We start from the raw sequence: 16674 nt of genomic DNA, 5'->3' as shown, positions 1-16674 counted from the left end.
CTTTCTTCTTCTTCTGGGATCCCAATTATTCTAATGTTGTTTCGTCTTATGGTATAGCTAATCTCTCGAATTCTGCCCTAGTGATCCAGTAGTTGTTTATCTCTCTTTTTCTCAGCTTCTTTATCTTCCATCATTTGGTCTTCTATATCACTAATTCTCTCTTGTGCCTCATTTATCCTAGCAGTTAGAACCTCCATTTTTGATTGCACCTCATTAATAGCCTTTCTGATTTCGACTTGGTTAGATTTTAGTTTTTTTATTTCTCCAGAAAGAGTTTCTCTGATAACTTCCATGCTTTTTTCAAGCCCAGCTAGTATCTTTAAAATCATCATTCTGAACTCTAGTTCTGACATTGTACTAATGTCCGTATTGAGTAGGTCCCTGGCAGTCGGTACTGCCTCTTGTTTTTTGTTGAGGTGATTTTTTCCGTCTCGTCCTTTTGTCCAGAGGAGAATAGATGAATGAGAGAACAAAATGCTAGCAGGGTAACAACATCCCCAGAAAATATACTCTAAACAAATCAGAAAAGACCTGAAACTGGGGGAAAAGAAAGGGAAAGAAAGAAAAAGAAAAAGAAAAAAAAAAAAAAAAGAAAAAGATAAAAACAAACAAAAACAGAACAAAACAAAAAAAAACAGAATATGATCAAATATGATCAGGCTGGTGCATAAATCAGTGCCACACACTAGATTTTGGGTGTATTTTGGTCTGTATGAAGAAAGTGCCTCCCAAAATTTTAAGGAAATGAAAACTTATATATGTACAAAGAGAAGGGTTAAGGGGTGCCTGGGTGGCTCAGTTGTTAAGCAGCTGCCCCGGCTCCGGTCATGATCCTAGTGTCCTGGGATCGAGCCCCGCATCGGGCTCCCTGCTCTGTGGGAAGCCTGCTTCTCCCTTTCCCATCCCCCCTAAAATCTTAAAAAAAAAAATGGTTAATACGATGAAGGGATGGAATATGACTGTAAAGATGAAATGTATAAAAGATGTTATAAAAGGAATTGGTAAGATAAGAAGTTGGTTGAAAAAAGAAAGAAGAGGATTTAAAAAAAAAAGAGGAAAAAAAAAGGGAGAGAATGTGATCAGGCAGGAGACTAGAACAAAGCCATACACTAGAGATTTAGGGTATATTTTGATCTGTTAGAAGAAACTGTATCTCAAAATTTTAAAGAGAGAACAGCTTATATATATATGCCAAAAATAAGGGTAACTATTATGCAGGGATAGAATATGACTCTAAAAATGAAAAATAAAAAATGTTTTTTAAAAAAGGGATTGATAGGATTTTGGTTGAAAAAGGGAAAAAGAAAAATTCAAAAAAAAAATACTGTTAAAAAAAATTAACTTTGAAAGACTAAAGAATCATGGTAAAAAAGCCATGAATTCTATGTGCAGTATTCCCCTAGCGCTGAAGTTCTGCCATTCTCATTGATCAGTAAACTTGGTCTTGGCTGGCTGTTCTTGCTGATCTTCTGGGGAGGGGCCTGTTGCCGTGGTTTCCAAAAGTCTTTGCCGGAGGTGGAATTGCCCCGCCCTTGCCTGGTCCAGGCTAAGTAATCTGCTTGGGTTTGCTCTCTGGAGCTTTTGTTACCTGCAAGCTTTCCGTACAGCTTTGGAGGCGGAGAGTGAAAATGGCGGCCTCCCAATCTCCGCCCCAGAGGAGCCGAGAACTCGGGGCCCCGCTTCTCAGTGCGCCCCCAGAGAAAAGCAGTCAGTCACTCCCATCTCCCTGGTCTCCAGCCACACTCCGTGCTCACCCAGCCTGTGACCGAGGGTTTCTATCTCTGGCACACGACCCTGTCTGGAGTCTCCAAACCCAGCAGATCCCTGCGGTGCACTCCCGTGCCGCTCCTCCCGGGGAAGGAAGGGGAGTCTCCCCAGATCTGCCGCTTGTTGGGTCCTTGCTGGAGGAGCAGTGGCCTGATTGTACCACGGATCACAGTTTATGGCAACCCCGAGCTGAGAGCCCGGGCCTCGGCTCCATCTCTGCAGCTGGCTTCCCCGGTCTGATACCTGGGAGCTCTGCCGCACTCAGGCACCCCCAGTCTTTCTGTGACCCCAAGGGTCCTGAGACCACACTGTCCCGGAGGGTTCCACCCCCCGCTTAGCCATTGGATAGACGTCCCTCAGCAGAGCAGACTTCTAAAAGTTCCGATTTTGTGCTCCGTGGTTCTATCACTTGCCAGAAGCGGCCGACGGAGGCCCCTCCCCCGCCGTCTATCCTCCCGAATATGGCCTCGGATTCACTTCTTCACACATCCTACCTTCCAGAAAGTGGTCGCTTTTCTGTTCAGAGAGTTGTTGCTATTCTTTTCTTCGATCTCCTGTTGAGTTTGTAGGTGTTCAGAATCGTTTGATCTCTATCCAGCTGAATTCCTGGGACCAGACGAAATCCATGTCTCCCACTCCTCTGCCATCTTGCTCCTCCCCCTCTTTCTTTTTTTTGATAGTTCCGTTTTACCTGATTGCAAGTATGTTCCATAATCTACTTAATCAGTTCGGTGTTGACATAATTTGATCAATTCTAATATTTTCCTATTATGAACAGTGCTAAATTAAATAAATAGGACTCTGTAGATATGCCATTTTGCCTATGTAATGTAAATCTTTGTCAAAGGGCATGTTGTATTGGTAATTTGGGGTGATGGTGCCAGATTGTACCCCACAGAGATGGTACCAATCTGTACTCTTCAGGCAATCAGAGTATGAGAGTACGTCTTTCCTCCATGCGTTTACCAGTATGGGTGGTGTTAAAGACATTGATGTTTGTGAAATCTAATAGGCAAAAAAAATGTTACTTCAGTGTAGTTTTAATGGACATTTTTCGGATATTTTTTGTGAGGCTGAGAATCTTTTCATATTTTTATTCTTTCTTTCCTGTAAATGTACAGTTCATATCTTGTACTCATTTTTCTGTAAGATTTTTAGTCTTTTTCATTTCTATTCCAGAGCTCTTTTTGTGTTAGTGTTTTAAAAAGATAAATGTTAATAACAAAATAATACATGGTGACTGTAGAAAGTTTGGAAAATATATAAAATAAGTCATCTGTACACTTACCATCCATAGATAGTCACTTTTTAGTGTATATGCTGAAAAGGAAATATAAGTATCAAATAAACACTCACAATTGTTTTCAAATTTATTGGTAAGCTAGTAAAAGCAGATTTCCTCAAACATCATTTCTGGTTCATTAGGTTGGCACAAATTATGCCAATTGATAATATCCATGCTTGGGGAACACTTAATCTTATACATTGTAGGAGAGCAAATTGGTCGAGGCTTTTGTATTGTATGTACTTAAATTTTAAATGCTTATTCTTCTTTTCAGGAATATTCATAGGTGTGCAAAAGATTTATATATAACCCTATTCATTGCAATGTTGTTTTCAAAGGCAGAACATTGTAAGTATTCATCATTAGTGGGCTATTTACATATATAGAGAGAGTGCTGAATGCCCAGAGAACAAAAAATAAAAGAAGTAATTCCTTGCTTCAGTGTATTTACAGTCTTCAGGGAACTGCTCCTTTGCTTCAACTTCTTGTCTTGCCTGTGTCCATCACAATTCTCTGATTTAGTAAGTGTTCAGTATCTCTTTATCACCTTAAAGAGCGCATCTGTTTAAGGCATTTCATGGTTTAAGATTCAGAATGGTGTGTATGATCATGGTTCTGCCAATGGTGACACACGAGAAGTTTCTGTATGTAGATTGTGCAGATACTCCAGTCTTATTTAAGGCAATCATACAGTAAATTCTAATAAAAAATTAGTCTAATAAGAATCATCATGCTGGTGGTTAAGTGACATTGTACATTAAAAGTCAATAATTCTTTAATCATATATTAATCTATATCTTAATATCTTGAGGAATTCAGGCATGGACCAATTTTATGAGAAGAAATTTTGTTTAATAATACTTATTAAATATTTAATTATTAATATTAATGTTTTATATTTATTTGGAACTTATTAGCTGAATCATAGTATGGTATACTTTTAAAATTCAGGAAATTCTTTACAGGAGCCTTAAAGAATTTTTTATGCAACACTAAAATAGCACATTCTTATTGTACTCATGCACAATTGAATGTTTCCGCTTAATTGCAGTTCCTTTTTTATTCCAGATGGTTTTATGGCTTTCTATGTACAAAGTAACGAATAATCAGAGGAGTTCCAGGTTCCTGATAGATGGGAAGTGTCTTACCTTAGGAAAGTAATCTTGACATATTTTGAGGCAGTGGGACAACCAGTTGTCCCTCTTGGATTATGATTTGGGGGGGTTTCCTGAAAGGAAATGTTAAGATTCCCTTGGCTAAGCGAGGACCATAACTTGCTTCAAAGTGCATTTAGGGTGCAGCCATAGTGAGCACATCATCTTGTCTCCATCTCATCTTTATTCTTATGCCAAGCCCTAGACTGAGAGAAGTGAGAAAATGGGAACTAAGCCATTTTAATGCTACTCAGATATTTGTACAGAATTATTGCGTGACGGTGTTGAGAAGGCCCTTAGGGGTTAGAGAGTTTAGTACTTGACTTTTCCAACGAGAAAAACTTGATTTCATTTCATAATTAATGTGCATATATCTGCAATAAATTATTAACTGTTTAGGCTTTAACTCAGATGATTAGGAAATGAAGCTGATGAGCCCAGGCCAATTTTGGCACTATTGAACATCTTCTGCTTTTCTGTTGCTTTCCATAAAAAAAAAAAAAAAAATAAGATCTAAACTTTTTTTTTTTCTTCACAAGCACATAAAGATGTTTTGCCCCAGATTTTTTTTTTTTTTTTTTTTGGCCTCTTACTTCTGCCAGGCTTCATCTAAAATATATGACCACTTTCTGCAGTGAGCCCACATCACTGCTTCTCAATGCTTTTTTTCTTAGTCTGGTGTGCAGACAGCTTTATCAAAATCATGGCGGTAGGGGTGAGGTTGAGGGAGTTGGGAATTCTCCATTTAAATCAGAATCCCAGACTGGGCCTCAAGATCCAAGAAATGAATTTTTTTTTTTTAAAGATTTTATTTATGTATTTGACAGAGTGAGACAGAGAGAGAGGGGACACAAGCAGGGGGAGTGGGAGAGGGAGAAGCAGGCCTCCCGCAGAGCGGGGAGCCTGACGCGGGGCTCGATCCCAGGACCCTGGGATCATGACCTGAGCCGAAGGCAGACACTTAACGACTGAGCCACCCAGGCGCCCCCAAGAAATGAATTTAAAAAGAATCCAAGGTAATTCTTGTGCAAGCTAAAATTTGAGGGTAGCCACTGGGAATTTAAGAAACAAACCAGATGAACATATGGGAAGGGGGGGAAAAAGAGAGAGAGAGAGAGAGGGAAGCAAACCATAAGAGACTTTTAATAGTAGAGAACAAACTGATGGAGGAAGGGGGTTGGGGGATGGGCTAAATGGGTGATGGGTATTAAGGAGGGCGCTTGTTATGATGAGCACTGGGTATTGTATGTAAGTGATGAATCACTAAATTCTGCTGGTGAAACCAATATTACATCATATGTTCACCAACTAGAATTTAAATTTTGAGTAACTTTGAAAACTCCAGCACTCACCATCTTTAAAGACTAGAGTTACATCCACCAAACTTTATACCCTAGGTGTCTTGAATGGATTTTAATGTTCCTTTTTAGCTCCTACAGTGAACTTGGATACCTTCTGTCCTTGCCTTTAACATCCTCCCAGGAACCCACTCAGATCTCATTGAGCTGGGAAGGATTTTATGGGTTTCAAATCATTATTCAACAAGTTATAAATGTGAAGTAGTTAGTTGGAAGGTGATATAATGGGACCTTCATGCCAGTACGAATGTTTTTCTACTCTTTAGGTGAAAAAGTAGATAGAAATTGAAACTTGCTTCCCATTCTAGAATTTGGAAGTCAACAAAAGTATCAACAGTTTTATGGGTAATGTAACAGGAGACTTATTCCAGCTGTTTCACCATAGTTATTGTAATGAAATAAAGTTGATCAGCAACAAAGGAAGAAACATACCTTCAGACTGAAAGGGGTCTATGGTGCCAGCCAGTTTAGATGTGGATAAATGAAGATTGAGGTGCATTGTTGAGGAACATTAGAAAATCACTGAGACAATTATAAACTCTTTGTAAGAAATTATCTACCCTGGAATGGCAGGACAGTGTGGCCGGGTTAAGAGGACCTGGGAGATGTGTAAGAATTAAATGGTAAGCTATCTCAAATGGCAGAAATAACTAACAAATAAAATAACAAGTCTCATCTATTCAATTTATATTCTATGAATTTGGATGTCATGAGTCCTATAAAACTCATTAGAATTAACAGTCACAACACATTAACCTGCTAAGAGGAATGGCCAGGCAGATAATTATATCTACTAATCTAATAGGTGCAAATGGTGTATTTCCATTATTACTTAGATGCCAGTGTATGTAAGTAAAATGTGATAGGTACATTTTCATTATAAAAGTGTTATATTATCAGCAAATATTTTAGTGTACCCAATTCCTAGATGGGCGGTTCAGTTATTGATTTGAGGAACTTACGTATAATTAGCATAGAGTCTTTGTGCTGTTTTCTGACTCTGGTTGTGTGCTTGCAGATAGAATACGTAGCATTTCAGAATTTTATTACAACAAAATAGAAAGTTTGAGTCATTTTTTTTTTAAAGATTTTATTTATTTATTTGAGAGAGAGAATGAGAGAGAGCACGAGAGGGAGGAGGGTCAGAGGGAGAAGCAGACTCCCTGCTGAGCAGGGAGCCCGATGCGGGACTCCATCCAGGGACTCCAGGATCGTGACCTGAGCCGAAGGCAGTCGCTTAACCAACTGAGCCACCCAGGTGCCCGAAAGTTTGAGTCATTTATCATGGAAGTAACCATTATGTAAAAATACAACTAACAAGGCGTAAAGTCTGAGTGATTCGTTGTGGAAATATCTGTCTTTTAATAAATTTAATTTAGCATCCTCTGTTTTGTCTACTAACATGGATAATTCCTTTGTCTCTGTAGAACTCCAGTTAGAGTTCTGTCCGTTCAAAATAGGCGGCTCTAATTTGTAATGTTTTAAGAACTATTGAATCAGTATCTTAAGTTGAATGTTGCTATGCAGAAATTTTTCTAAGTAGAATCTAATTATTTCTCATTAGAAAGTCAATTATCATATGGTTTCACTTACTTGTGGAACATAAGGAATAGCATGGAGGACATTAGGAGAAGGGAGAGAAAAATGAAAGGGGGGAATCGGAGGGGGAGATGAACCATGAGAGATTATGGACTCGGAGAAACAAACTGAGGATTTTAGAGGGGAGGGGGGTGGGGAGTTGGGTTAGCCCTGATGTGTATTAAGGAGGGCATGTATTGCATGGAGCACTGGGTGTTATAAGAAAACAATGGATCGTGGAACACTACATCAAAAACTAATGATGTACTGTATGGGGACTAACATAACATAATAAAATAAAAATAAAATTAAAAAAATAATTATTTCTTATTAGTAAGATAGATTCATGAATATGCCAAGCTGATTTTTCTAGGGTAAATCATTATTTAAAATGTAACATAAAGGATATTGTGAATGCTTTTTTTCCTACTATCTTTTTTTTTCTGGTATGATTTATTTACCCTAAAATTCACCCAAATGTACAATGCAGTGACTTTTAGTACATTTATAGAATTGTGCAGCCATCACTGCTATCCAGTTTTAGAACATTTCTATCACCCCCAAGTGGTCACTCATACCCATTTGCAGTCACTTTGTTCCTACCTGCAGTCCCAGGAAACCACTAATTTACTTTCTGTTTCAATAGATTTGCCTTTATAGTTCATATAAATGAAGTCATATAAAATTTGGACTCTCGTGTTTAAGGCTTCTTAAACTTAATGTAATGTTTTTGAGGTTCTTCCATGTGGTGGCATGTATCAGTAGTTCATTTTTTTTCTTGCTGGATAATAAACATTTTTAAATTTTTTTTTAAAAAAGATTCTATATATTTATCTGAGAGAGAGAGAGCACAAGCAGGGGGAGGGAGAGAGACAAACAAACTCCATGCTGAACGTGGAGCCCAGTGTAGGGCTCAATTCCATGACCCTGAGGTCATGACCTGAGTGGAAATCAAGAGTCTGATGCTTAACCGACTGAGCCACCCAGGCACCCCAATAAGCCATTGTTTAGATAACACTACATTTTGTTTATCTCTTCATAAGTTGTAGAAATTTGGGTTGTTTCCACTTTTTCACTTATGAATAATGGTAATATGAACAGTCATTGTGTAGGTATATATTTTCATTCCCAGGGGGTAGATGTCTAGGAGCGGAATTGCTAGGTCATTTTATATATTTTAGGAAATATATATTTTAGGAAACTGGCGAATTCTTTTACAAAGTACTGCACCAGTTTGTATTCCTACCAGCAAAGTATCAGGATTCCAGTTTTTCCACATCCTCAACAACACCTGTTATTTTCTCATTTTGATCATAACTAATCTATGGCTGTGCAGTGGTATCTCCTTGTGGTTTTAACTTGCATATCTCTGATGACTGTATGGAGCATCTTGTCATGTGCTGTCTCATAGCTACTCATAAATCCTCTTTGGTGAAATGTCTAATCAGATCTTTTGCCTATTTTAAGTTAGTTTTTTTTGTCTTTTGACTATTTGGTTTTAAGAGTTCTTTATATACTTGGGTGTAAATGTTTTTTTTTTTTTTTAAAGATTTTATTTATTTATTTGAGAGAGAGAATGAGAGAGAGCACATGAGAGGGGGGAGGGTCAGAGGGAGAAGCAGACTCCCTGCCAAGCAGGGAGCCCGATGCGGGACTCGATCCCGGGACTCCAGGATCATGACCTGAGCCGAAGGCAGTCGCCCAACCAACTGAGCCACCCAGGCGCCCGGGTGTAAATGTTTTGTCAGGCATACACAATTTGCTACTGTTTTCTTCCAGTCTGTGCATTTCTATTCAGTTTCTTAATGGTGTCTTCTAAAGCTAATTTTTATAAATTTTGAAAAAAAATCCAGTTTATCATTTTTTTCTTTATCAAATGTACTTTTGGTGTTGTATCTGAGAACTCTGTGTCTAACTTAAAGTTGCATAGACTTTCTCCCATTGGTCGCATATATCTTCTTGCATACGTTTTTGGTTTTCATATTTAGGTCTGTGATTTATTCTGAGTTAGTTTTTGTGTTTGGTGTGAATGCAGAATCCAAATTAATCTCTTTCATGTATATATCCAATTTTCTCTCAACACCGTTTACTGGAAAGTTTGTTCTTTCCTCATGAAGTGCCATAGGAATTTTGTTGAAAGTCAACCATAAATACAAGTTTACTTTTGAATTATTAATACTCTTCTTTATATATAAATATAAATGTTTATCCTTATGTCAATACCATAAGGTCATGATTTATGTAGCTTTGTAATATGTTTTTGGGAACTTCAAGTTTGATTTCTTTTCAAAAAATGTTTTGGCTATTCTCCATCCTTCACATTTCTATCAAAATTTTAGGATCAGATTGTTAATATTGACATAGGGTCTGCTGGCCTTTGATAGGACTTGTGTTTAAAGGTCAATTTTGGGAGCGATTCCATCTGAAACAACACAAAAGCTTTTTTGTTATCTGGAAATTATTATTACTGGAGCAATCATTAGGGGACGTTTTGAACACTGTGTTGATTGATAAGGAACAGAAGTAGCTACTGATAGCCCATATTATAGTATACAAGATTTAAAATTCATAGGGATTTATGAGAACAAGGAAAGCCACTCATTTGGAGTTGTACAAATAAGATACACAAAATAGGAAGTTTTACACTTAATGTCTTTGCACAATTAGGATGTGAATCTAGGTATCACACTCCAGTGCTGCTTCATATATCCCATTGCTGTGAAAAAGACCAAAGTTGTTAGGGTCAAGGTTCAAATAAAATAAGTAAGTTCAAACAAACTTAAAAAATCCAAATCAACCTTTTCAGGAAGTAGATTTTAGTCACAAACATTCAGACTTATTCCCTAAATGTAAACTTATATCCAAATAATTCTGTTTATTTAAACAGAGCCAAGATTTCCAGTATACAGCCTTTTATTAAAAACCAAAGCAATATGATTTCTCTGGTAATATGAGTGTAGACAGATGTCTTCTAGCTATAGGAATCATGATTGAGGAAATGTTAGGAAAATAAAGGCCCTTAGATAGTTGATGTATTTGTCATTAATTTAATAATGATATAAAGAGAACTCATAAAAGATAGAAATATTGTATTTAGTTAATTCCAGTAGCTAATTTTTCACATTTTAGCAGCTCTTACATAGGGGTGTGTTATAAAACTGACAGCATCATAGAATTGATGAAATTTAATATGATAGCAAATGTGGACTTGGTGTCATTTTAGAAGGCGAACATTTATGAATACCTAGTTGCAACTTGTTCTGGAAAAACTTGGCTCGTGAAATAAAAAGTAACGATATCCAAATACTTATATTTAAATCTTTAGTTTTTTTTTTAAAGATTTTATTTATTTATTTGACAGAGACAGAGACAGCGAGAGCAGGAACACAAGCAGGGGGAGCGGGAGAGGGAGAAGCAGGCTTCCTGCTGAGCCGGGAGCCCGATGTGGGACTCGATCCCAGGACCCCGGGATCATGACCTGAGCCGAAGGCAGTCGCTTAACCAACTGAGCCACCCAGGCGCCCTAAATCTTTAGTTTTGAATGATAATGTAGGGAGATAAACACAGGAAATCTTTATAGTTGTTTTTTTTTAATGTGCTTAAATTTCTTCTGCGTAAGTTGACTGTAGGTCAGGATTAAACCAGATTTTCATCCCTGTAAATCTTAAATTTGAGCTTTAAGAAATAAAATGATGGCCCAAGAATTCTGCCAGGATAGGTGCTTTGGAGTGGTGAGCTGAAAATGGACAAAACATATTTACAAATACCACTTGAAATTTGGATCCAAATTTAAGCTGGTAGAATAGTAATTTAAAGAAATATGTTTGACTACTAATTTAATTCCCGTGATGGTTTATTTTGCCTTTTCAGTTTCTATAGTTTTTTCTCCTTGTCAGGCCCCAAGAGTTTACATAATATATGTGAATTGACACAACCTTTCTTGGAGAGAGGTAGAGTCATGAAGGCGGTCAGTGGTTGGAAAGATGAAAGAGGAGAAGCAGATCCACTGGTGCATATTTAGAATGTTTTCTAAGCTTAAGAATTGGGAAACCCCTTACTTCTATTTGAAATGCTTTTGGAATAATATACTAGAGCATCCCTGGGGACAGCCCAGCACTGCACATTAATATGGTTTAAGAGAGCTCCAAAGCATTTGCCTATAGTTAGCTCAGTTGTAGTATTTTAGTAAGTGTTCTAATAGCTTGGCTGCCCTTTCCTTGGCGGGGGAGTCTCCACAAGTGCACAGTGTCCAGTTTTTGGGTGCTTGGTCACATGGTCTTACGTGTTCTGAACCTATTAATAACTCACCATAGACTTGTAAGAGAATACATCAGACTCTATATTGGAACTGCATAATCAACTGTTTACTTAATCCTTCTCTCATTTCTTTCCATTACCCATTCCTCTAGAAGATACACACTCAGTTCTGTTCAGTGCTTATGTCCCCTCCCATTCCTGTAGTTCTGAAATGGATTCCAATAAATTAATCTTGGAGATTTAAAAAAATACAATGGAAGTGCAAGAGAAGACAAAGGAGGACCTCCATAATACTATAAATGGTTATAACTGTGATAATAACAGGTCTTTAAGGTACTTTACAGTTTATAAACTGCATTAACAAAATCTTTTGATTGTGGTATGTCTGCATGTTTTTAGAAAATAAATGACTTGTTCAAACGAATGCATAGGTGTGAGTAGCTTTCCATACCCTGGTAGTGGCATACAAGAGACATGCCTGCAAGAAATAGAGGTACTAGACTTTTCTACCAATCATACCTATAAGGGCAGGAAGCAGGTGACACCTCCAACTTTTTCTTTTTCAGATCAATAAAGATCAGTGAAAAGAATTCTATTTGCATCAATTTTTAGAAAGAAAGACTCGAGGCCAGTATATAATAGCTATATTTGTTGAGCACTACCATGCACTGTACTCATACTCATACTCATCCTACCGTTGGTATGGCTGACTTTCATAGAAACCCACTAAGATTTTTGCTCTGGCTCGATTTTATAGATGAGATGCTGAAGCTCATGGATATTGAGTAAATCATCCATATCAGGCAGCTGGGAAGGCCGGGAGGTGAAATTCAAAGTCACACCTGTGTGTGTGTGTGTGTGTGTGTGTGTGTGCACGCACATGTGGGAGTGTGCATGTGTACGTGGTGAAAATATTTTGTTGCTTCAGTTTTATTTATCAGAGATGTATTACATTCGCATCATTTTAATTCTTTGATCGAAGGTATAGGGTGGAAATTGACATGGAGTAGGTATAAGAATAGAATTTGACATAATAGAAATTACTAATTTTTTTCTGAAAGGCAGAGAGAGGGCTGGAGTGAAGGGGGAGGGAGAGACAGGATCTTAAGCAGGCTCCATTTCATAACCCTGAGATCATGACCTGAGCTGAAATCAAGAGTCAGATGCTTAACTGACTGAGCCTCCCAGGCTCCCAGAAATTACTGATTTTTAATGTAACCTATCTTTCCTTACTCCTTCTAGTTGCTGCCTTGTATTAGTATTCTCAAAAATTTAAAGCAAGAAATTAGCACACAGTAGAGGGATTTTCTTTAAAATATGCCTGACAGAGTCTAATGCCATAACACTTCTGAAACCAAAGAATTTATTAATGTCACTTGCCAGTTTCATTGTTGGAAAATGCTGTTGGAAAATCCTGGGATCTTAGAATTAATCTTGGTTTTGTTCTTTGGAATACATAGAATCCTTTATCTCTCTTATGATAGTCAGCAATGACTGTGAAAACAGCTACAAACAAATGATAATTCATGAATCAGTTCAGTTTGGGGCACTGTACCTGGTGGTTTTTAAACAGTTACCTGAGTAGTTTTTATAGTAATCCTGTGAGGAAGGTGTCGTTACACCCATTTTGTTGATCAGGAAGTTTAGGAATTTGCTTGAGGTTTCCAAGGAAGCAAGCTTGGAATCAAATCTAGGTCTTCCTGGTTTGAAAGTTAATACCCTTCATGGAGGTGGTTTGAAGACTGAGTTGACTATGAAGTTCCGAAGTGTTGTTTCAGAAGTTGCTATGTTTCAGGTGTTGGAGCGGAAGAGAATGAAGGGGAGGGTTAAGAGTAGGAGGTGAACTCTAAGCTCTTTTGAGTGTCCTCAGCTCCGTTGTTTTCTGTTTAATATCATGTCATTTTCATAGAATATTTGGTTTGAAAAGTGTCCGAGTAGAATAAAAAAGTTTTATTGGAACTCCTGGAACTTTCCAGCCATGATGAAATAGAAGTTAGAATATCAGGCAAACTATGTGAATTAACGGGTTTTCAGGCATCGGACAAAAGGTAGCACAAGGCAGTCATTACTCAGAGAAAAGATACCGGTGAAGAATCTGCATATGTCCCAGTTTACAACCTGAGAGAGGCTGCAGTCCTGAAAGGGAACAAAAATGGAGCCCGGCATCTTATGGAATTAAAGAGACAGGGTTGGAATTTGAGAGAAGCTGAGGAAGCTAGAATTTGCCAAAGGACTAAAGAAGACACAACAGTGCCTTAAGGGAGGTCTTCTGATGTGCAGAGGGTTCTTCTGGTGTATTTGTCTGAATACTGGTCTGACATTTGTAGAACATTCTACCTTACCACCCCAGAGCACACATTATTTTTCCAGGGCTCAGAGGATATATTCCAGCATAATACCTTATTCTGGGCCATAAAGTAAGTCTCCGTGAAGTTAAGGGGAGTGAAATATTACAAAGTAAGTTTTCTCAGTCCAACAAAATTAAAAATAGAAATCAGTAAGAGAAAACTATTTGGGAAATCCTCAAATATTTGGAAATGAAATAATACACTTCTAGATAACATAGGGGTCAAGGAAGAAATCACAAAGGAAATTAGAAAATATGGGGAAGTGAATGGAAATGAAATACAACATATTATAATTTGTGGACTGCAACTAAATTGGTACGTAGAGGAAAATATTTGCATCACATACATAGGAAAAAGATCTCAAATCAGTTATCTCAGTATACACATGAAGAAATTAGAACAAGAAGAGCAAATGAAACCTAAATTAAGCAGAAAGGAGAAATAAAAATAAAAGCTGATATCAATGAAAAAGAGAATAGAACAGGAATAGGGAAAATTAGTCAAATCAAAAGTTGGTGCTTTAAAAAATAAAAATAATCGATAAACTATTTTTCAAGAAAAAATAAAAAACGCAAATGCTCAATGTAAATAATTAGAGTGAGGACATCATTACAAATGCAATAGGCATGAAAGAGATAACAAGGGACTATACTGAATAACTTTGTGACAATAAATTCAGTGGCTTAGATGAAAGGGACAAATAATGTCATAAAATGCCAGACTCCTTGAAGAAAAATTAGTAAATCTGAACAGCTTTTTCTTTTCTTTTCTTTTCTTTCTCTCTCTCTCTCTCTCTTTCTTTCTTTCTTTCTTTCTTTCTTCTTTCAGATTTATTTATTTATCTGAGAGAGAGAGAGCATGAGCAGGGGGAGGGGCAGAGGGAAAGAATCTCAAGCAGACTCCCTGCCAAGCACAGAGCCTGATGCAGAGTTCAATCTCAGGGCCCTGTGATCATGACCTGTGCTGAAATTAAGAGTCAGACGCCTAACTGACTGAGCCAACCAGGCACCCCTGAACAGCATTATTTCTATTGAGAAATTCAATTTGTAGTTATAAACTCTCTCCAGGGAAAAATGGCTCACATCATGAATTCTATCAATTTAAGGGCCTTCAGTCATCCAGACAGTGTCAAGTTGAATTATCCCCTCACCTTTTTCATTTTTCTGTTCCATATACATGGAATGGAAGATACTTCATATGGGGTATTTTGTTCCCTTTATTGCCCCAAATTAAGAGAGCTATCAGGTTTCTGAATTCCCAAAGAACACAATGATTCAAAAAAAAAATGTACCATCATATTATACATAGATTTGTAAAATTTCAGTTAAGTGCTGCTCTAAACACTTGTTTACATTGCAATAGAACTTGTAAGAACCAAGAACTGTTATCGATAATGCTCCATGACATCGCTGTAACTGTCCATTACCATCTACACCATCCTCTCCCACTAATCACTGACCTTTTATTTTACATTTCTAGAAATCACACCATCAGCATTTGCTATGTACGATGGCAGATTTTCATCAGATATTTTTATGATGAGATTTTCTAAATGAATTTTTATAAAAGCATTATCTTTTAAGGAAAATTCCCTTCTTAGGATTTTCTTTGGATGTGTAGATAGGGCCATGGGTAAATAACATTTCTGGTATTTTCATACACTTAATTTTGCTTATATAATACAAATGGGATTATATATTATGTGTCTTCTATAACTTTTTTGTTAAGTGAATGGTAGGAGATTTTTATTCTTTTGGGATACTAGTATTTTATTAGCTATACACATTACAAATATCTCCTACAAGTTTGTAGCCTCAAGATCATTTTATGCCATTTATGTAAATTTTTAAACAACCATATAATATTCCATAATGCAAGAGCACAATAATTTATTTAAAATGCTAATATAACTTCTTAGTTAAGAACAAGCAGCTCTTCCATCTATTACGTCTGTTACTTTGGATAAAATATTTCATCTCTCTGACGTTCTGCTTCATACTTAAAACAAGGAAAAATACTTCCTATTTCATATGGTTGTAGTTGAGATTAGAGAAATAATGCAAATAAATTACTCCCAGAGCAGGATTTCTCAACCTCACCCCTAATGACATTTTGGGTAGGATAATTGTTGTGGGGGGCTGTTCTGTGCATTGTAGAATGTTTAATAGCATCTTTGGCCTCTACCCACTAGATGCCCCATCAGGACAGCGAAAAATGTGTCTAGATATTGCCAGATTCTGCACCCCTCCTTGGAGTGGGGGATACAAATATACCCACTGAGAATCACCGTTGGAGAGAAGAGCCTGGTATGGTACATGATATTAAGTCTGGTACATGAAGCTGGACACATGCACAGCACAGTTCTCTGGGGTGATCTTTGCATGGACTACATCGTGGGTGGCTCTTGCTATACTTCTCCCTGGTAGTGGCCATTAAGAAAACTTCCCATGTTGCCAGGCTTTAGGTTTTGGTGCCATTTTTACACTAACACAAATAACACTAATTTCACAATACCACAATCAGTTACATAGATCTTTGCACACCTATATGAGTGTAAGTACCAGAGGTATTCCTGGAAATGTTATTTTAGTTGGGGGAGGCAACACAGGGCTTACAATACTGAAATTTTGATATATTCTGCTAAATCACCTTCCAGAAATGCTAGACCTGTCTACACTCTCACCTATTGTACCTAAGAGCACCCTTTTCTTCATATCCTCATCCATAGTGAATATTAACATTCCTTTTGTATGAAAAGATATTTTCTGAATTTTTAATGTTTCTTTCCACAACTCACCTTTCTTCCGTGGATTGCATGCAGATAATCATTGCCCATTTTTCTATTACTCTTTTAGTCATTAAAGGCTACACCTAAATCTCCAATTATAAAGCTATTCAAGTGTACAGAAAAGCACAGAGATTAAATA

General features: G+C 37.3%; 1 protein-coding gene across 1 annotated transcript in view; it reads left to right on the top strand.

The window, feature by feature from the left end:
• ADAMTS19 (ADAM metallopeptidase with thrombospondin type 1 motif 19) overlaps positions 1-16674 on the top strand; it is a 214333-nt gene that overhangs the window by 9324 nt on the left and 188335 nt on the right. The window lies entirely within an intron of this gene.

This window comes from Leptonychotes weddellii, chromosome 7 (assembly GCF_054177405.1).
Source record: "Leptonychotes weddellii isolate Sample4059 chromosome 7, ASM5417740v2, whole genome shotgun sequence".
In the NCBI taxonomy this organism is placed as follows: Eukaryota; Metazoa; Chordata; class Mammalia; order Carnivora; family Phocidae; genus Leptonychotes; species Leptonychotes weddellii.
This window is presented reverse-complemented; position numbering and strand designations above follow the sequence as displayed.